Source organism: Gorilla gorilla, chromosome 15 (genome assembly GCF_029281585.2).
Source record: "Gorilla gorilla gorilla isolate KB3781 chromosome 15, NHGRI_mGorGor1-v2.1_pri, whole genome shotgun sequence".
NCBI lineage: Eukaryota > Metazoa > Chordata > Mammalia > Primates > Hominidae > Gorilla > Gorilla gorilla.
The window spans coordinates 99394836-99418692 of NC_073239.2; the positions used below are offsets into that span (position 1 = coordinate 99394836).

Consider the following 23857-nt stretch of genomic DNA (forward strand, 5'->3'; position numbering starts at 1 on the left):
GCCACTGTGCCCGGCAGTTAAAAAGTTTCTATAAACACCATGTTCAATATCTGCACACAATAATCTCATATGGACATATCAGATATTATCCAGTTAGGCCCTATTTTTAATCATTTAGATGGATTCTAAAAGTTTGCTTCAAGTATTAATAATTTGGTTTTAAAATATTTTAGATGGAGTCTACTGTTTACTTGCCTAAATCCATTGACACAGCTGCACAAAGCCTCCCTATACACCACCCCCTGCCCTTTACTTCTACATAATGGAGTTGTAATTGATTGGTAAGTCAGTGACTATGATTTCTCGCCTGTCCTTCCAGCTAGATGTGCCCAGGTGACTAGGTTCCTGCCAACAAATTTAACTGAAGGTCTCACATACTTCTTTCAGGACAAACCTCATATTCACAAGACATAAGTAACCTGGGTCCCTAAATCTTGAAATGGAGCATTCACCTCTGATGATTACATGAAAGAGAATTCCTTGTTCCTGAACCAACATTACTTCTGGTTTTCCTGTAACAATAGCTAGGGTTTTTGCTAGTAACTCGTACAGCCACACACTCCATCAATGAATGTTTTCAGCCTGCGCTAGAGACTGAACCATCTGTTGTGATCGTGATCCACAAGTGTTCTTGTCTAAAGCAGAAAACTATGTTTTTAAGAACCACTTTTCCCGTGTGCTTTCAAATCAGAGTTTACAAATGAATGAATAATAGACTGGAGGTTGATTTCCACTTGGAAATCTATCGCGTAAAAGTCAGGCTGACCACCTGCTTTGTTGGATTCAGGAATACTCTTGAAATGTGATTCTTAAATTTTGATGTGAATCAGAATTACCTGGAGGGCTTGCTGAATCAGATTGTTGAGTCCAGCCCCAGAGTTTGTGGTTCGGTAGATGTGGGGTAGGGTCAAATGCATGCATTTTTAAAAATAAGTACACATTGTAGAGTAGTTTAAGGTTTATAGCAAAATTCAGGAGAAGGTACAAATTTTCCATATACTGCCTGCCCCCACGATAACATGCATCAGTATGCTCCCAGACAGTGCTGATAGTGCTGCTCTTGACGTTACACTTTGAGAACCACTATTCTTGAGGCGGCAGAGCTCAATTCTTCTGGAATGACAAAAAAAAGGTGGGGGGGGGGCAATAAATTAAAACAAAAAATACCTTCTCCAGTTCATTTCTTTGAGTAAGTTTTAAAGTAACTTTATAAAAGTCAGCATTTTCTCCATACAACAATAATTATTCAAGCTATTTTACTTGTCTTCCTATCTCTAAATAGGTGTAAACACTTTGAACATGTAGTCTTATGGCTGCCTTTTTTTTCTACGCCGAGGGAGCTCTACTGAACATGTGAAGGAACTAACACTCCAGAAGTCAAATGATCCACATACCTATTGGATCATTGGTCTGTGACAGAGAATGCTTTTTTCCCTTACTAGCTCATTCCGGTCATCAGATGGTTAGCTTCTCGCTGATGCTTAACAGTTTTCAATGATTCACTTGTCATTAGGGCTATTAATCTTCATGGTTTAACAGAGAATTATAGACATCAAAAATTGGGAGAAAAATCTGACCACTGAAACCCACAGCACAACACTTTTCACTCCTTCATTTTGACCATTTCATTGGCATATAGGACAGAACTGCCTACTTCAGTGTGTGGGAAGGTAATGTTTAAAGATACCTATCTCAGGCCTACGAAGCATTCACCTAAAAGAGCAGATGCCTGGCAGGTAGGATGCAAGAAAAGATCCTTGATGAGTTTATTGGAAGGCTTCTTACAAACCCTTTTCAATCATGTCACTTACCCATACGTTTCTTCATAGCAAACATACAACATAAATGCTATTATTTCCATTTTACCAATGGAAAACTGAAGCACAGAGGTCAAGGAACTTGTCCAAGACCACACAGCTAGTCACTGCTAAGGCCAAGGTCAAATCAAGACAATCTGACTACTATGTCACCCACCCTGTCCTCTGGATGGAAGTATGGTTTTTCTGTCATCATTCTGCAAAATCAGGATTTGGTGTTGAAGAGGGTATCTTCACCATCAATCATTCCAGCTGCCTCTACACTGACTAGTAGCATCCATAACATATTTTAATGCCAGAAAACAAATAGTAGTGCTAATTTCAGTTCAATTTTCATTCTCTGCAGAAAGTGTATCATAAATGATTATTGGTATATAAAAATACATGCTCCAGAAGATACAGAGATAGATACTTGTAAAAGTGAACTAAAAATTTTTGCACTTTCTGAACAAAGTCCACCTCTTTTAGGTTGTAACCTTGCCAAGAAAATGATTGTCCTTTACAATATTATGTATAGTTATATGCTTTATATTTATGGAAATCTGATGTGTGACACAGAACGCATAGTGTTGGTAACTGTGAAACTTTTTTCTTGGGCAAATATCCTCAGAGAAGTGAATCATGATTTTTAATTAAGAAACTTCAATTGCATAAGTCCTACTTTCTGAATATTCAAGGTCTTTAATTTTAATGCAATACCACTTTATATAGCTGCCCTAGAAGCGAGGCAAACTCACAGCGATTCTGTATCTCCAGGTCTTAAGAGAATTACCAAAGGTCACTATTATGACCAAGACTGAAAACCTTCATAGCTTTGCTTTTAAAAAATTTAAACAGGTCACAGTAGCAGTGACAGCTATTGGCATTTGATACCTTCCCTGGAGGTATCAAAAGACTGTCTGAGTATAATGGCCTAAGGCAAAACAGCTGAACCAGGTATCTATGAGACCAGCTTCAATGATCCAGAAAACTATGTTTAGGTTGTTGTAATGACCAATCTCATTCAGAGAGGTACCCTAACAGGACACCACACATATTACCATGTTATATTTAAATACACATAACTACATAACTATCATAACTAAAATACTTAATTCAAAAATAATAAAAGATGATTGTATCATATATTTGGTGTGAAATTATTTGAGTATTTTGGAAGTTTAGGTATGCTAGCATTTAACTTACATCATTGTTAAAGTTTGGGTTGATTAATTATTCAAATATCTTAACACTCCATCTTAATAGGAAGAATGACCCCCTAACATTATGTTTTATTAGGCAAGCACTTGATGCTGTCCCATCACAAGTTTCTTGCAACTTGGAGCCAGACATCTGGGGTTTGGAATCTCTGTATTGCCACCTATTAGCTCTCAGGCTTTGGGCAAAATGACTTACATCTCCTGAGTTAATCATGTCTTATGGATAAGATATTCACAGAGTGGGATGAGATAAGAAAGAAACCACTCATAGCATAGTATCTAATATAAGCTAAGTATAATATAAATTTATCCGTGCTTATTACAACATGGCTGGTCTTTTTACGTTAATGTATGTATGGCTACCTTAGGAGGAATTGGAAAAATGCTACTGATAAATATGTCTTTCTCACTGAGAAGTTGTTTATGCAAAACAATTTCTTTGGATAGAGAGAATTAGCAGGTAGATGCAATTAGGGATATGAAATTTCAGCTGATATCAGTTTTGCATGTCTTTAAGGTAAATTTCTTTGAAGGATTTATCTTTTCTTTTTCTTTAGGTGAATTCCTTTATTATGTAGCTTCTGATAGAAGAATGAGCTCAGAACAAATTTCATTAAAAGGGCAGAAAGATTTTGAGACTGTTTATACGATGAGGGCAAATGTTTAACAAGGAATTTGGCACATAATTAACTGTATCCCTTTTGCTTTAATCATTTATCCAATATATAATTTTTGAGCAAATATTATGTGCCAGCCAAATAAGCAAAGAACTAAGATAAAACAATACACATTATAGTTAATGCCTTTCTTCAAGAAGTTTACATTCGATTCTAAAACTTCTTCCAGTTAAATGTGATACACTAAATTTCACTAAAGCTATAAATTATAAATTTGTGTTATAATTGTGAGGCAGTTTTAACAGGCTTGTTATAAAAATTAATTAATGCTTTTATTTTTTCATAAATGTTCATTATTCCTTACACTTTGTCACTAAGTAGTGTTTAAAATTCCCCATTTTATAAAAATAAATGTATTGATATGGGTTGGCTGTGTTCCCACTCAAATGTCATCTTGAGTTGTAGCTTCCATAATCCCCACATGTCATGGGAGGGACCAGGTGGAGATAATTGAGTCACGGGGGCAGTTTTCCCCATCTTTTTCTCATGATGGTGAGTGAGTTCTCCTGAGACCTGATGGTTTTATAAGGGAATTTTCCCCCTTTTGCTTGGCACTTCTCCTTGCTGCTGCCATGTGAAGAAGGATGTGTTTGGTTCCCATTCACCTTCTGCCGTAATTATAAGTTTCCTGAGGCCTCCCTAGACATGCTAAACTGTGTCAATTAAAGAAAAGCTCTTTTCTTTATAAATTACCCAGTCTTGGGTATGGCTTTATTAGCAGCGTGAGAACAGACTAATACAGGTATTATATCTTCATAGCAAATATTTAAAACGCATGTTATAATCTCAGTTTTACAGATGGGAAACTGAGACACAGAGAGGTTAAGTAACTTGTCCGAAATTACATGGCTAGACATTGCTAGGGCTAAGCTCGAATCAAGACAGTCTGACTCCAGATCTGAACAACTGAAATTTTAAGGCAATATTACTCCTGATTCATGTGGGAACTAAAAATATTGGCCTCAGAAGGATCAAAATGTGTTCAGTGTCATTAGGAATCTCACCTTCATTCCTAGGCTCCTCTCTTTTGTGTTGCCTGAATATATTTATTATTCATATATACAGTGTCATTGACTAATATTGTTCTCTGCATTTCCATTTTGTTTCCTCCAAAAAACCTCCACTGAAAGATATGAGACTTGCTTGAGTGCTAATATCCCTGTCACTTTAAATATTATTTTTTGATATCTGTTTTTTATAATTTGATCTGAACTTTTCTTGTTTTCTTCTCTTTTTTGCAGTTCAAATGCAATTTATTTTTATTGCATTATATAAAGAGTAAGTCTGATATGGTGTTATCATAATAGCTAGTACATAAGTTGTTTTTTTTAAAAAAAATACTTAGCTTGTACCGGCACTGGAATAAATGCCTGACATGTATTATCTTATTTAATTCTCATAATAATTCAGTAAGTTTGGCACTGCTTTTATCATCATTTCATAGGGTATAAAATGGAGGCTTATAAAAAACAAAAAAGTAGGTCAAAGCATTTTATAAAGCGATTGGCTTTTAAAATGGAAAATAAACATGTCAGGATTTAAGTACAAGATTAGGAGAGGCCAAGTGCCAAACTCTAAAGCACTGGTGGTATTTGAAGAATAAAGACTTGGATTTCTGTTTGGGTTCCAGCTGAACAGTGTGTACTCAAATGAATTACTTGGGTTCTTTGACTTTAGTTAGCTATCTTTAGTTTAAAATGCACAGCATTGCTTCATTGATTGTACATTTATTTATAGTGCCTACTATGTGCCAAAACCTGAATAGAAGATGCAAGGATGAATAAAATACCTTTCATCAATGACCTTAGAAGGCATGGTAATATAATATTTATATTATAGAGGCATGCAATGATTGAACAAATCAAAAGACAAGACAAATCAAAAGACAAGTGATATGGAGACACACATTGCTATTATGTAGGTGAAGACTGCGAGTGGTAAAAAGAAGTGTGTACATGGGGTTTCCTTCTTAGATAGAGCTTTTGTGTTTCTGTTTTACAAATCTGTGGCAGAAATCCATGCCAAGGAGAATATTCTGAGTCATGCAGAAGGTCAATTTTAGAAATGCTTTTATTCATGGACACATTCACGAAGAAATTGTTATATTTTCCAACTGAATTTCAGAGAGAATGTGACAAGATAGGTGGAAATATATTCCAAACTGCATGCATTTTATCTTGAGTTTACTAGTCAAATGTTTAATATCATAGGCTATACAAGTAACTAGGATTCCTAAATAAGAGACTTAAATATTTTGATAATTTCTACAGTATTAGTAAAAGTAAATAATTATCCATGCATTAAGATAATTATCAACAGTGTTTGGAGACATGTTAGTAACTGAGGACCACTCACTAGATATTATAGCATCATTAACAAAGAGTACTAAACATTTGACAAAATAAAGTTATTTATATCATCTCTTCAGAGGTTTGAAACTACTATTTTAAGATGTGCTGCAGAGAAATCTAAATAATTTATTTGAATGACTGATGAAGTGAAATGCATTCTATTTAGACTGGTATTAATATAAATACAGGATTCCTCCAGAAACACTTCACATAATTACATCATTTATAATGTTAAATTTAGACAATTTTGACACATACTAGTTCTAAGTTGGTATTTCAAAACAGTTCTCAAAATTAATACTTCCCTACATTAAGATGAGGCTCCACTACATGAGAATTACAAAATAAGAGAGAAAGGATTGCAACAAATTAAAAAAATAGTCATTGCTTTGATTTTTAAAAAGAATGAAAGCAGAATACAATCACGTTTTCCTCTGTGATCTGGCTTGTTTTGTTTTGTTTGGTAGCTGATTCTACTTCCTGCCATGTACTTCATTTTAACCTTTGGACTTTCTTCCCTCTGAGTTCATTATTTAATTACAGGACATGCAATCCTTTGGGCTTCATCCCCAGCCTCTGCAGTTCCCTCCTCACTTGACCTCCCCAGAAGCCTCAAAGCTCCACTCTCTAATCTTGTTCTCAGGTTGGAGGGATTATTGACAGAAGCCCAACTCCCTTGGGTTAAGCGTCTCTTCACTTATGTTACCAGTGTAACCCTGCCTGCTACCATATTCTTTCTGATCCCTCTGTTTCTGTGTCCTATCACATTGAGTTAATTTTTCTATTATTTTCTATGGGCCTAGGTCTTTCATTTTAAGTGGCCTTAAGCAAGGCAATGTTTCTCAAACTTCATTTATTTTTGTATCTTTGTCATGATTTTCGCTATTCAAGTTCCACTTGTATTGCTGTTTACATAGTACACTATTTTTAAATTAATTAGTTTTTTTTTTACTTAATTTTGCACTCTAATTTCTTTGAAAATAAAACTCAATATCTAAGGTATATGAAAAAAAAAACCCTCACCTTGCAAAAAAAAGCAACTACAATTTAAACTCCATGAAGACAAAAATCACGTGATCAAAGTCTCTTCAGATACTGTTGCATATCTCAGGACCTTTGTTTGACGAATATGGGAATTAACATTAAGTACTGAACATAGCAACAATAAACTGAAGTTCTCTCCTTTCTGCAATCAGAATGACCAAAAGAAAACAGGATCAAAGTGATACATTTAAACCAAAGTGCAGAATTTCTCTAACCTCTAATTTCTAACATAATTTTAAAAATAAGCAATACATATTAAACATAATAACCACTAACAACTCAGTGAGGAAAGGAGCATGATTTAATGCAATCAACTTCCCAAACTGATGATGCAGGGATGGGAGCAGAAGAGTCTGGAACAGAATAAAGGGGTACAAAAGAGCTTAGCTCCTTACCCCAACTGTGCTCCCCAAGAACCATAGTGACAAGATGACATTACTATTTCCTGGTATGAATATAAATGAAAAAACATAGATATTAAAAGAATTGTTCCATTTAATACCTAAAAGGCTCCTGGTTTATGACTATGTATTATATAATTTTGTGTAGAGTTTTCTCAGTTAGCTTTTCAGCATTTCTTTCTTTTGCTGTGATACTGCATAAAACACAAAATATAAAAATTATTAAGGTGAGTCCTGCTCGTAAGGAAGGTTATGTACCAACCATCTCTATGATTAATTGAAAAGTCTTTATGCTACAAAATGCTTGCCTATGTGGTCTCTGAGGTTCATTTTAATTTATATACCCTAAACTATATTCAGTTTCAGTTACAAAATCCTTTAATAAAAAGAGCTGCCAAAACTTTACACGATTAAAAAGGAAGTCCTTCTAAGCTGAAATTTTACAAAGCACATCTTATAGATGATGATATATTAAATAAAAGGTTACTTTAATAATAATTTTTTTGCCAGCATAGCTTCAATGCCATATAAATGTTTCCTATTCAATTACCTGCTCACATTTTTCATCTTCACTGATTTTGCAATGATCAGAATATTTCTCTTAAACCCCACTACATTAATCCATCAAAGTGCTTTTTTCATTAGGTGATGAAATTTCCCACCCAGAATATTGCCACGGAGGATGATGACATTTCCTATTGTTTCCACTTTACACTGTTATTTGTGAGGATATTTTTATTCTTCTAACCTCCTATTATTCAGGAAGCATAAAGGATTCATGATGCAGAAGGGAAAATTAGAAATCCACCAGAAGCAGACCCTTTGAATCTTTCAAAGGACCCTTTTCTGCTTATCCTCAGTCTCTCACAGATTTACCTAATTAATCACCTTTCTATTGATTAATTACTCACAGCATTTTGTCAGTGGAATGTTCATTTACTGCACAGCCAAGCTCAAAAACGAAAAAATAAATAAAACAGTCCACATTGTACACATTGTAGCAGGCATCAGAACATCAAACAAGGAAGATATCAAAAGCTCCTCTGAGGAGGATGATGGCTGAAAAACATAAACAGACTCCCTTCAAAGACTAACCTACTCAACAAGGTAGCGCCTTATACCAGATAGCGGGTAGAGAACACTCTTTCTTTGATTCAACTTTTATGCTGTTGGTTTCTTCTTTTGTTTTTAGGTTACCTTAATATTTTGATGACACACAGCTAACAGATTTGCCAGGAGCATTCTAAATGTTTCATCAAAATATGAAATGATAAAGAATAGCTGCAATTGTTACTCTGGGTTGGTACTGAGAGCGATGACTTCTGTGTTGAACTGAGGGGAAAGAAAATCTTTATCTCCTCAAAATCATTTCCTTTCACCTCCTGGAACTCCTGCATTTGCATCATTGCCTCTTTACTATCTTACTGATATTTGCACACTTTGACATCTTGATGAAATTTGAGAGTACCAGATGTAGGGGCTAGCTTTGGCCAACCTATTATTCTGTGATAGTAAGAAGAGTGGGGAGAGTACGAGAATAAGAACACTGAAGTATTGTATTGCCTGTTTTACAATTTAGCTTAGACTAGTTCTGCTGATCAAACAATTCCCTAAGTAACAGGTACTTATTGATTTGTGTATGGGAAGTAGGCTAGTTTAGAATAAAGATCTCTTCCTCTACAAAAATACGTGTTAGCTACAAGAATGCGTGAATAAACCGTGATGCGCAATATGGTAAGATAGTGACTCTCTGTACAGGAAAAGGTTTTGAAAAGGGAATGTTCAACATGGACTAAAGCAGTAAGAGGCATTTTCTTGTGAAATCAATAGTTAACAAGGTCTTAAAATGTAAGTATTGTTTTCTAGGCAGAGATTGTGTTTTGGTGGGAGGTGAAAGGGAGGGCAGAACAAGAAAGGCAAAAAGGTCCAGGAATCCAATAATGGTTACAACTGGGCAGAGCAATTCTGGCTTTCTCCAAGTTTGCTTTTAACTCCCAAGGCAGACAAATGGAAGGAGTGGAAAAAAAGTTGGGCTTCAGGCCGTTAACAAAAAGAGCTGGAAATATTGCCCAATTTTATGCATTAAATCTACATCCACTTAGTTAAATAATTAGAGGTCACTATGACTGGAAGTATGGAAATGTCGCAAAACTTCATGCTTGAGATGGGTAAATGGTGCTTTGGCATACAGGAGATTTGTTTCACTGAAGCTCAGACTCTCCTAAGACCTGGTAGGTCTAAAAAATTCCACGATATTTAATTGTTTTCTTCTGGGGCTCATTTTGTTCTTTTGAGGCTGCTTTCACTATCACAAACTTGTACCCAGTGTTGCTCAAGAAATTGAAAAGGAGGTGGATTACAAATGCTTATATTTGATATGGGGAATTAAATGTTGCACATACACAGGTACAAATCAAACCAATAGGAGAACACCAAGGTCTCATTAGAATCATGTGAAAAATGCTGAGTTTGTTATAAAACATGCATAAGTGTGTCAATGTGTAAATGTTTGATATTAGTGATTATTAACAGGGTACAGCTAAGGAGTTGTCCCCCTCCCCATACTTCACACTGTTCAGGCCTTTAGGAAGCTTTTCCTAACCCCCAGTATAGGGTTAACCCTTACCCAAACCTCATGCCACCCTCTGGACAAACCCATACTCCTCTCTATACATCTCTGTGAGATATCTCTTCATAGTAATATCACTGTGAAATGTTTTAATTTACTGTCTTTCTTTCAGATTAGAATAAAGCTCCATGAAAACAGAGACTCTGACTACTTTGTTTTTATTTTTAGATGGAGTTTCGCTCTTGTTGCCCAGTCTGGAGTGCAATGGCACCATCTTGGCTCACTGCAACCTCCGCCTCCTAGGTTCAAGCAATTCTCCTGCTTCAGCCTCCTGAGTAGCTGGGATTACAGGCATGCACCACCACGCCCGGCTAATTTTGTATTTTTAGTAGAGACAGGGTTTCACCATGTTGGTCAGGCTGGTCTCAAACTCCTGACCTCAGGTGATCCACTTGCATTGGCCTCCCAAAGTTCTGGGACTACAGGCGTGAGCCACTGTGCCCAGTGACAACTTTCGTTTTTGTATCTAGAATAGTATTTGGCACATTACAGGTGCTCAATAAGTATTTATTGAATTAGTGATCATATGTATTTTGCAGGACCTTTCTTTTAAAAAGAATGTGGCAAAACAATGGACCTTCTCTGTAGAAACAACTTTTTTAGCGGTTATTTACCATGAAAATAACATGGAAAATAATATGTAAAAGGTAAGCATAGTGTATACAGACATACTCTTCTGTTTTGAAAAAAGGAAGCTGAATGACGATAATAACAGACACAAGAGCCTGAACAGTACTGAATTATAAAAGGAAAGCTGAAAATTGGGCTCACACCTGTAATCCCAGCACTTTGGGAGGCCAAGGCAAGTGGATCACCTGAGGTCAGGAGTTAGAGAGAAAATTGGGCCTGACTCATAGTTGGGACTCAGTAAATGTGTAATGGACTTCACCGTCTCTAAATGTAAGAGTTGTAGAGCACTTTACAATTGCCACTTGGTAATACCAGTTACTCAACTGTTCTGGCCTTTAAAAAATATGACTTTAAAATATTGATATGAAACAACAAGATTTATTACAATACCTCCCCTTATCTAGAGAACTTAGACCATCTCATCCAGAACACACATTTATGTGATGGGATGATGCCAATTTCATTTATCACTGTTTCACCAATGGTTAAAATATTATCTGACATTGAAGGCCTCAGTAATTGCTGATCAAATTAATAAAAATATTAGTTATTTAGACTCCATACTTGGAAAAATTTGGTCTTAAAAAGAACCAACTTTCCACTGGTTAAACTTACCCCATAAACGAATTGAATAGCACTCTCTACACCCCAAGCTTATATGATTTATTTGTTTACCTTTAAAACAACATTGCTAAAATTATAAAGATAGATTTTGAGAACATCGAGGAATTAAGGAGGTAGTAAGTTTAGATGGTTAAGTTTGACCTGAATTTTAATTGTTGACCTTGAGGCAAGTTACTTTCAAGTAAAAAATTCAATGTCTCTTTGTTTAATTAGTTTTGGGTGGCTCAATTTTTAGACTATTGTTCCTGTTTTTCTTTCCTCAGTTTTAATTGCCAATTTAAGCTCTGGACAAAATCTGAAAATTTACAACTGGAATTTTACAAGAAGGCCTCATATTATAAAGTTTATTGCTTGGTTTGTGAGACTTGGGTTGTGGACAGTTTGAATAAGGTTTTCATAGAAAAGCATCAGTGAAAGAAAGAAAATAAAATATATTTTAAAGTAACTTTCCTCCTTCCAATAAAACTTCTAAAAGTCAATACATATGACTTTGTTTTCAAAAACATAAAAAAAAATGCCAGATATAGGGCTCTTTACCCAAAGATTAAAATAAGTTTTTTTTTAAACAAACAAACAAACAAACGAAAAGAACATATGGCTGAAATAAAAGTGCCTCTTGGTAGAATATGCAATGAAAGTGTAGGTTGGGTGCAGAGAAACAGTTGTGTGCAGACATCAATTCTCAGGAGACAATGAGGAGTGAAGAAAACAAGATTGAATGGTGGAAAGTTGAAGGGTGATACTGTTGAAATAGAGGACTTAGCCTCCATGAGGAATTTTAGACCTGCCATAATCCTTCAAAAGTTGTTATTTAAAACTAAGAGGCCAGGCCCTTGAACTGCTGCATCAACCAGTCATTAGATTAGCACTGTCCCTGGGAAGGGGCATAATGTTGAGTTTGGCCGATGATAAGACCTGAAGGGGGATTCAGCTAAAAGCAATCAGCCCACACTAACATGAGCTAAGGAAATACACAGCTCAGTGTGTGCAGAGGATCTGGATAGCACCTCACAGTGTCCATGACAGAAAAATGTATATTATTGAGAAAAGATAATATCTACAGAATCCTTCTTTTGATTTTATGCAGGAAACACAAAAAGCCTATAAGAAAGAGACATGTTGTGTTATTTGGAAAAAAAAAGTTAAGAAAAAGCAGCAGAGCACATTAACAGGAAGCTGAAATAAAAGCTTCTAGAGATAAAAGACTTTGCCTGTCTGATTCACTAAGGAAAAGCATTTAAAATAGCCTGACACACATGTTCAAAACTTATTGGTTGACATAATGAATGCATTAGTTACTCTTAAGTTCTTTTTGAATCAATAAAAATAATTTGCCTTTTAAAAAATATGCAGATTATTATTCTTCTGTGGTTACTTGGTTGAAACTTTTGTAGCCTCCTTTCTATAGTGCACTGCTTATTCCGATAGAAGAACAACCCTGATGTGGTTTGGCTGTGTCTCCCCCACCAAATCTCAAATTGTAGCTCCCATAATTCCCATGTGTCATGGGAAGAACCGGGTGGGAGGTAATTGAATCATAAGGGCGGGTCTCTCCTGTGCTGTTCTCGTGATAGTGAATAAGTCTCATGAGATCTGATGGTTTTATGAAGAGGAATTCCCCTGCACATGCTTTCTCTCTTGCCTGCCACCATGTAAGACATGCCTTTCACCTTTCACCATGATTATAAGGCCTCCCCAGCCTTGTGGAAATGTGAGTCAGTTAAACCTCTTTTTCTTTATAAATTACCCAGTCTTGGGTATGTCTTATTAGCAGTGTGAAAACAGACTAACACAAACCCCATGGCAATGGAGGGCTCAGCAGTCTTCTCAGAAGAGAAAGAAAACAATCATCCAAAGAGGTAACTGCAGGTCTTCTTCAGGATCAGGTTAACTTCACCAGAGCTGCATCAGAGTTTGGTTGCAAACTCAGGCTCAATAATTTAACGGTTCTGTGACCAAAAGCAAGTTTCTCAATCTCTCCCAGTTTCTGTTTAATGACTGCACAATTGGAATGTTAATACAAACCTCACAGGCTTGTTGTAAGTTTCAGTTAAAATAATACTTGGTAAATGTTTAAAATAACTATGCTGAAGTGGGAAATGACCTTTTACCAAAAGCAGATAACCTAGGAATCAGAAAAGAAAAGTACAAATGTAATTTTTTAACTTTGAAGAGAACTTTAATTTATAAAACAAGAAAATATTTACAATATTTCAAATAAGGCTAATATATGAAATATATTAAAGCATTTTATGAAACACTAAGAACAAAAACCAATTTAAAAAATGGAAAAAGGAGACACAGATGTAGTTCCAAGAAAACAAAGCACAAACAATATATAAACATTTGGAAAAAATGTTCAACATCACTCACAATTTAAAAATAAAAATAAAAATGACAATATGATACATCTTTCCACTTTTCAAAAAGAAAACCTAAAAAGGAAATAGAAGAATTTATAATATACACTGTGTTGACGAATTTTCAACAGTTCAGGTTCATGGTTGGTGTAAGTGTAAATTAGTACGAACTCTCTGGAGAATAATTTGGAAATAGGTATTAAATTAAAAATAAACATACCTTTTGACAGTGATTTAATCTCAAGGAGTGTATATTACTGATAAATTTGTGTCTGCATGACTATTTGCTACAGCATTATTTGTTATGGGAAAATGGCAAAAATAACCTGCATTAATGAGGCATTAGTCAATAACAGGTTATATTTATACATTTAATAAATTAACTTATGTTCTAAAAACTATAAGAAAGATATTACAGGTGTTTTCATGAAAAGAGTTAAATTGTTAAATGAAAAATAAAAGCAAGTATAGAAAACTGGAAAATACATTTCTAACTAGATAAACAATTATATAAGGATATGTGTAAGTATAGTTGTGAATTGCAAAGAAGAGTTTTATCTGCAAATATTTTCCTACAGGAGAGGAGATTGAGGATACGGGATGAGAAAGGGACATATTTTTTCATTATGCACATTTAATATATTTGTATTTGTACAATATGTGCAAAGATTATTGTAAAATATATAATACAGTTACTTTAAAATTTCAGAGAGCATGAACCTGGTCTGTCTCATTTATTGAGAAATCCTTATTATCTGGAGCATTGGCTGCCACATAGTACACGTTCAATATTATTTAATAAATCCACATATACATGTTAAACAGAGAATTTAAGATTCCCATTACATATCTCTAGCTCAGAATCTTCTCTTGAGTTCTAAATATGCATTTCAACTATACTCTGGAACAGTTACTCAAATGCCTCATAGCTTCCTTATAGTTAGCACATTCAAAACTGTGTTCCATGTCACCTCCCTTCTATAAAATTTTTTTCTATGCTCTATCTTAATTAATGGTACTATAACTCCTTGATAACACGAGCTAGAATTTGATCCCTTTCACCTTATCACTAATGTTATTCCCCTTAATTTTGATCATCTTTGCTATTGCAAAAGATTCCTTTTGTGGTGGGTAATCAGCAGGACTTTCTTCTGACCACCGCTTAAGATACCACCGATGAAAACAGGATCTAGTCAAAACCAGATACGGTAAAGAAAATAGCTCAAACCAGCTAAAACCAAGATAACAAGAAAAGCAACCACTAGTTGCCTCAATGCTTATTATATGCTAATTACAAGTCTTTAGCATGCTAAAAGACACTCCCCCTAGTGCAGTGACAATTTACAAATGCCACAGCAATATAAGGTCCTGGAAGTTACCTTATATGGTTTAAAAGAGGAGGAACCCTTGGTTCCAGGAACTCTCTACCACTTTTCTACAATATTGTGAATAACCTGCCCCTTATTTAGCAGATAATTAAGGAGTAGCTATACATAAAGCTAGCCAGCAAGCGACAGTGCTGTTCTGCCTATGGGATACACCTGCTCTACAGAGCAGCCATTTTGCCGTACTCTGTGCTCTCATAAACTTGCTTTATTTCACTGTGTCTGGCTTTTGAATTCTTTCCTAAGCAAAACCAAGAATCTTCCTGAGCTGAACCCCGATTTTGGGGTTTGCCTGCATCACTTCCATTCGTCTTTGCAATATCTATATCTGTATCTATATATCTATATCTATATCTGTATCTATATCTGTATCTATATCTGTGTCTATATCTGTGTCTGTATCTATAATCTATATCTATATCATCTATATCTATATAGCTAGAGGGATATTTCTGAAGTACAATTATTATCATATAACTTCCCATTTTAAAACTGTAATGACCGCCTGAAGGATAAAGCTGTAACTGTTGCCTGTGGTCTTTGTTCTAACTTAATAAAATAAATAATAAAACCATACCTGTGGGCTTCCATACAAACACTAAACTGCTTTGATTCTACATGTGACTTGTTATTTCATGCCTCTGTGCCTTGAAACGCCCTTTTTTATGTCTTAATTGCCCTTTTTCCCACTTTTTTCCCTAGAAAATACCCATTCATCTCTTTATGTACAGCATACCTGTCACATCCCTTGAGAAGATAAGATATTCATAAGTTCTCAAAGGGACTTCTGCTACTACATTATAAAACACTGAGGGAGATCTCTGCATGTCTCTTTCTCCACAGGACTGTCTCTCAGAGTCTTGACAAATAAAAGAACTGCTGAGCTGGAAGAAAAAAGTATGGTTTGGTCAAAGATCTCCTTGGTTTACCCCAGAATTAGAGAGCAAAATAAGTTTCCTCTTACAGCATACTTTCCGTGACAAGATGGTAATGAAACAACCATAGGCAAAAAAACTCCCCATTGTGTTTAATTTCCTAATCCCTCAGAAAGCAAATTTATAATTCTCTTTGTAACTTTCTAATCTTAAATGAATTTTTGGTTAAAGTTGCTTTACATCAGCTTGCAGTAGTCTGTAGGTAGTGAGAAATAACAATTAATTCCTAAGCTCCCCCACCACCAGTTGGTTGAACAGAGCTTCTCCTGGCCAAGGGGACCTTAGAGAAACCTTGAAAACTGAATATCTTGATCATGACCGATGGGAGGTCAGACACACCTCCTTATACACCATCCTGTGCAAACCGCCATCTGCCTTTCTTCTCTAAGTACTAAACAGAAACCAGCCCTTTCAAAAGACTCCACCACTGATATCAGCCAACTTCCTGATGTTGCCTCTTCTTTTTTATTTTTGCCACTGACCACAGAGTGGTTCTGGCTTGTCTACAGAGAATATGCAGTGAGGGTTTTCATATCCTTTGCTTCACCTTTTGACATCAGAAGGCCAAAAACCTCCATGCTCATATATGCTAAGGCTGCCATATATATATATATATATATATATATATATGGCGCATATATATACATATGCATGCATACATGCATACATACATGCATACATGCATACATACATGCATACATACATGGCATATATATGCCAAATATATATATATATTTTTTTTAACATGGGACCCGTGGAGAGGCATGAAGCTCAATTGCACATGTACATGTTTCTCCTTCCATAAATATTCATGACTTTTCTTATAGCTTATTCAATATGTATATTTGGCCACTTTGCTCAGTATAAATTCCTGTTCCTTTTACCCTTCCCTGAAAGTGTCTGCTTCTGGCTCTGGCCAGAGGCTATGCTTCCTAGCCTGTCAAAGTGGCCACCCTGCAGGCTGCAACTACCTATGGGAAATAAAGTTCTCCTTTCCAAATTTATGAACCTTGTCATTCTTCAGTTGTCAGTAGAAATACTTATTTTCAAGTACATTTCAAGGACAGTTAAATATGAAAAGAAGGTGTTCAAATCTTTGTCTCTGAGCTCTGAAAATATGCTTCAAACAGTAAAAATACAATGAGCAAGTTACAGCAATCACAGTTATATATTAGTTGAAGATCAGTTATCACACTGTCAAATATATGTGCAAATTTTACCTGGTTTATTTCATCTTAGAGGAGCAGAAAATGTTTCCTTATGAACAAAAATTATTTCATAATAGAACGTTCATCATTTATGTAATATAACCTCTTTCAGAGCAGACAGAAAGGATTATTACAGCTGAAAGGCGACTTTTGAAAGGACTAAAACTGAAAGTCAATTTTGCCTTTTCATTTTTAAGACTTCCCCAAATCACACACAATTTCTAAACATTATTTCCCACTATTATATATACAGAGAATAAGTCATAAGACTGATGATTTCACCTGTCATATGAATTTAACAGTCTATAAGTATTGATAATAATAAAGTTATAGCTTACTCTCTTTGTTTTTTTGTAACAACCAACCAGTAATGCACAGCTTGACTGATTGTTGAATGAGCAGAAGTGATAACTGCAGTTTGTATAAATGTCTAAAATAAGGATCAGCAAACTGTGGTCTGTCAACCAAATCCAGCTATCTGCCTGTTTTTGTATGTCCCATGAATTAAGAGTAGTTTACACATTTTTATTATTTTAAAAAAATCAAAATAAAAATATTTCATGGTGCATAAGAAATATATGAAATTCATGTTACTGTGTTCCTAAGTAGGCTTTATCAAAATATAGCTACACTTCTTCATTTACATATTGTCTATGGCTGCTTTTGCACAACAGTGGCAAAGTTGAGTATTTGTAACAAAGACCCTTTGGTCCACAAAGTCTAAAATATTTATCTGACCCTTCACCAAAAAAAGTTTGCTGACTTCAGATCTAAAGCAAAATGGATATGTGAGCACTTCTCAGTGAGAAAAAAGAATTCAGTATAGCACGTGAAAATATTTTCTTTAAGACTAATATAGTTTGCATGGCACTGTATCCACCAAATGACATGATTAACAACAAGTGTGCACTTTTCATAAAAAGTCCTTGCTGAGTCTTAACAGCATTAACCTGACAATTAGTTTCTCACATTTTCAACCCCTAAGTTTCCTAGGAAAAGTGAGGAGGGAGAGGACATGAAATGACCTAATGTTTTATAAAATCGTTTATCGGAAAAAATGCACGCATCATATTATCTAATAGTATAAAAATTCAATATATTTCAGGTGAGTATACTTTGCTTTTGGTTTATAAAAAATTGCGGATTTAGCATAAAGAATGTTAAATGACAGCAACAACTTGAAATCCTTTCTTGGGGGAATGTGTAGCATATTGTGCATGAGAAACGTATACAAATCTTATAGTGTCTATAGTGACATAAGAAGATATATAAGCAAAATAAAAGAAATAACACAAATACATAGGCATCTGAATAAACGTGAAAGCCGTTACTTCTTTTGTTCTGGGATGTGGCTTAAACATCTTCATCCGTCATTGAAACCTATAGACCTCCAGTGTTAATTTAAACTTGCTGACAGTTGTGTGGAAGGAATGGTGTCAAAAATACATTGATATGCTTTGCACCCCTTAGTTAAATGTCACTCAGGGTTTCCAACACGAACCTTTTATTGACTGAGATTTCACTTCCGAGGTGAAGATTGGCAGCTCACCATGCCTGTTTGTTTTTGATTGGTTATTTTTTTGGTGCAGAGTCAAATAAATGGCCAAGTCAATCAAGAGATTTCCAAATGCTTTCGAATTTTCAGGGTGCAAAAAATGCTTTCTGTTTGGAAGGACAGCAAATTTAACTTCACATTACAAGACCCACACCTGTGTCATTAGAAGTACCATTTTTCAAAAGGCTCCTGTGTAGAAGACTGACAAAAAAAAAAAAAAAAAAAAAGGAAAGTGAATCCTGGCCAACATTCTGACAACATCTTCTTCCCTTACGGATTTAGAACAAAATTGTTGCCATTAGTTCATAATGTGAATTGATGCCACAGGATGCTTTTAGGAGAGAAAAATCTGAAAACAAGTGAGATATTATATCCATCTAAAAATGCTACAGGCAAAAGTTGTTATGATTTCTGACAAACTGTGATGTGGCTTTTAAATAAGTGACTCTCAATCTCAAATTCTAACACTTCTTGCTGTCCTATATTCTAGGTACTATAGGTATCTTGCTCCTAAAGAACATTGCTCATCATGTGGGTACCCATGGTGAGTACAAATAGATGACTCACCTTTAAATTCTAAAAATAAAGTAAGAATTTACATGTAAAAAGCATAAAAATGAAGTTTAAATTGGGCATACATTTTAGCTTTTTATCATTAACAAGTGAATGTGAAAACAATGAAGACACTAGAAAATATGTGTTTTGAATAGTATATTCAAAATTGATATGTTCAGAAATAAAATGTGACATTGAAGCAGAAGAATAGGGTCTGGAGGCAGGGAACCTAAGGCTGATTCATGCTGACTCTTAGAACTAAATCGAAAGGAAAACCCCAACTTTTCACACCTAAGTAACAAAAGGACCAGAAGCTACTCCCTTTGCAAACCAATCAGATGTTTTCATAGGAGTGTAACTTGTAACTTCACCTCATCCTCTGATTGGTTGCTTTCCACAACCGATCAGACTGATTGCAGGCCAAAGTCTTCATTTGCATAGGAGTGTAACTTTGTAACTTCACTTTAGCCTCTGATTGCAAAGTGTAACTTTGTAACTTCACTTTAGCCTCTGGTTGTGGAGTGCAACTTTGTAACTTCACTTTAGCCTCTGATTGCTGGCCACTACTTCAACTGCATGGGGTGTACACCAAGTGGCCAATGGGAAACCTCCAGGGCATATTTGGAACCCAGAAGATTCTGTAACCAGGGCCTTTGAGCTGCTGCGCAGTCCCCCTCCCATCCTGTGAAGTGTACTTCCATTTTCAAGAAGTCTGTTTTTGTTGCTTCGTTTTTTCCTTGCTTTTCTGTGTGTTTTGTCCAATTCTTTGTTGAAAATGCCGAGAGCTTGGACAACTTGCAGCCAAGACCCTCTATGGGTCACAATATTATTCAATAAGATGATTCTAATGAATTTGTTATTTTATGTAGTCATGAAAATGAACTCACAGGCCTTAAAAATATTTGATAAATGATGCTAGCTGAATCATGAAAGCCCATATTTAACTCTCTTTATTAATTGACCAGAGAAAGCGATACTCAGTTGGTGATTATAATAATAAGGAAATTCCTCTTACTAATACGATCATCAATAAATCTATTCTTAAGGTCTTACTATGTGCTTGATCCTGTTCTATAGAGATACAATTAATATCCCTAGTATATGTACTATGAATAACCCAATTTTACAGATGAGGACACGGATAGAAAATCGGAAGTGTGTCATCAAAATCCACATTGAGAAAATGGCATGGAAACAAAGAATAATGTGATTAGGCTAATCTAACATCTTGCTTAAGTTATCAGTAGACACTCCTCGTGCATTTTGAGTACTCAGATGTTTAGGATTTATTGTAAAAGCTCTCATCCATAAAACAAGATTGATAATATATTTATGATAGGAGGCAATCCAGAAGAAAATCAGTTCTCAGGTTTATTATATATATCAGTCATTATTATACTAAATTTCCTCGGTATAACTGAGTATAGATGTTGGAACCAGAGGAGATGATAGAGTCACAACTCCTCTTATTAGCTTCAGGACATCGATTAATCTGTTTGAATCAGTTATTTCTCCATCAAATAAAGATAATGAAAACATGCACATCACAGCCTTGTGAAAACTAAAGAAGAAATGCAATTAGAATCATCTTTGTAAGATGTACAGTGCCTATTTTACAAATTATTATGGATACAAAAATATTATACATATTATTCTATGTAATAGAAAATATTCTACCAATAAATATGTGGTGTTATTCATGCGTACATCAGTTTTTATTTTATTATTTAATATAACATTATTTCTTTTTATAGAATCAGGTCATAGAACCTGAAAACAATTGTTTTAGTCTTACTGTTAGTTATTGAAGGCCAGTTAATTAGCACTACTTGAATGCGTCCTGTATTTGTTTTTTCAAGTTTTATTACAAACTCCTTTTGTTGCTTTTTAAATTTCAGAGACTACTTTTGTAAGTTTTAATAGGAGTTTTAAATACAATGTGATCAATATAAATGCATATTTTCTGAACAACTAGAACGTTTGTAAGTATCAGTGGTTTACCCAGTGAAAAACTAATACTATTAAGGCCATAAATGGAAGCTAGGTGTCTTATTAGCCAGATGCTGTAACTGAGATTTGGTTGGAATCCTTGCTAGTAGCTGGTGTTACTCCTTGCATATAATCCTCAGTTTTTATTTTTTACATGATCATGCCTTGTTATAAGCGTGAGGTTGGCCATCTATGACATGTTCATTGAAAGCAAATTAATTTTTGTTGGCCCTTCACTGCCAGTTCAATTAACAGCACAAACAAATACTATATAGAAAGAGTACTTAGCATCACCCAGCCACAGATAAAATATTTGCTTTTGCACAAAAGTTCTAAGTTATCACATTCAAGAAATAGAGTGAGAAGATGAAGTAAAGGAGGAAAGAAAAGTGATTTTTCCCCCATGTACTTGGCCATCTGGATGCCTGTTTTCCTTATATTCCTATTTATTCCATTATTCTATTTATTGGACCCAACGGCTTTCTTATAACCAATGTATCTTGCTAATAAGTTTGATAATAACAACTTTGGTGAAACGTGAGAGAGCACAAATTAAAAAAAATTAAAAATATGTCATTTGATAGAGTAAAGACTTATCCACTCATATGTAGAAAAGGAGTGATGGTAGCTACTGCTTAGAGTGAAGAATGGGACATAGTTTGAGAGAGAACTCTAAAGTTGTGTTCTTGCCTCTCTTTCACATTGCCTTGGGAATGATCATTTCCTACCCCCAAATCCAAAATAACTTGCACTGCTGATTATCTTGATCAAGAGAAACTAACTACAAGTAAATGATAGGCAGCTACTTAATTTAGATCATTGAATAGGAAAAAAGATGAGCCAAATTTTCACTTAAATATAAGGGCATAATAACATTTCACAGAAATTTTGCAAACAAACCCATTTTGAAAACATCTCTGGAAGAAGATTTAAATTAACAAAAATGAATTCAGGAGGCCTATACCAAGATATACGAAAGAAAAATCATGACATAACTTAAGAAAATTTATTTTTGTTTGAAAAATCAAGGGTAAAATGAAAGAAAAACAATATAACCATGAAAACATTTAGAACTAAGTCTTTAGGTAGTATGAACCCTTAGGTTGGCATAAGAGAGCAGGAATAAAGAAATATAAGGTTAAGCTAAAGTACCAGCTGAATTAGGGGAGAACATAGTACTGATAAATCTAAGAAGGTAGAGTAATAAATGGTAGTATGGATCTTAAATAAACATAATTAACATAAAAATAAACACAGAAAATATAAATTTTACATTAGCAGAAAAAGTAAGTAAATGAAGTAAAGGGGAAAGGAACATTAAAAAGAAAGCAGAAGAGATCAAATTTATGAAATAAGATGACAAAGAATTTCTAATATGTTCAGGAACTAACATAAATTTCACGTTAGACATAAACATCAGAGAATCTCAATTTAAGTTGAAATAAAATCTAAAAAATTATTTACAAGAAGCACACTCAAAAAAATAAATGAGAATTTATACCATGCAGTTAGGAAAGGGAAGAAAAAGGAAGGAAAGAGGAAGGATGAAGAAAGGAAGGAAGGAAGAGAGGGATGAAGGGAGGGATGAAAGAAGGGACGAAAGGAAGAGAGGAAGAAAAAAATTTAGTACCATTTTAATATCAAGCAAGATAAAATGCATGGAAAAAATATCCTGAGAGACAAATAGGAACGGCAGTATACTGCTAAATAAAAAATATAGCAAGAAGATGTAACTCTCCAGACCATATGTAAACCCAATATATACCATCAAATAGACAGCAGCCAGAAGAGAAATAAATACTAAATAATAGTGTGTGGATGTTCCAGAACTTTCCTCTAAAGAAGTAATTAAGCAGAAAAACAGAGTAAAAGAAAACGTGAATAATAGAAGTAAAAAAATTAACCTGATAAAAAGTTTACACCTGTGAAAACAACTTTAAAACAATGCAAATGAAATATATTCTGAATAAATGAAAACGTATTCCATGTTCTTAGGTGGAGCAACTCATTATAAATCTTTCAATGTTTCCCAGATTAATCTATAAATTTAGTTCAACTGTGGAAATAAATACAGACCAACAAAATAAAAACAAGAAAAGACCATTGACTCAGAGCTTGCCCCACTTAGGGAGTCAGCCACCATCACTTTTGTTTTGGTAGAGACTAAACGACAGCAGAGGAGTGGGAAAACTTTATAGTGGAAGAAACGGAAGGCTTCAGTTGCACCCTGATTGAAAGCTATTGGTATGAGGAAGCTGTATGCAGCTAACTAAAAGGAGGGCTTCTTATGTGATTGTTAGGGTGCGCATATTTAGCTTTTTGGTTTGTTCTATACTGGAATTAGGAACAACAATAGGAGAACTGCCAGTTATTAATCAAGTTCTCGCTGTTTAGGGCCTATTGTCACAGGGGTTACTGTTTGCCCTCTTAGATTGTTTGCTAGAGATGTGGTCTGACTTCCCACAAGTCTCATTATAGCAGGTTGGATTCTGGGCTGG

The 23857-nt window shown here is 34.9% G+C and overlaps 1 long non-coding RNA gene across 1 annotated transcript in view; it reads right to left on the reverse strand.

Annotated features, from left to right (window-relative positions):
• Positions 1–1033: 1033 nt before the first annotated feature.
• The window catches only part of LOC129526730 (uncharacterized), a 48929-nt gene continuing 26105 nt past the window's right edge, over positions 1034–23857 (reverse strand). The window contains exon 3 of the long non-coding RNA XR_008671465.1: positions 1034–1113. This is a non-coding gene — a long non-coding RNA (uncharacterized lncRNA). The remainder of the gene's footprint in view (positions 1114–23857) is intronic.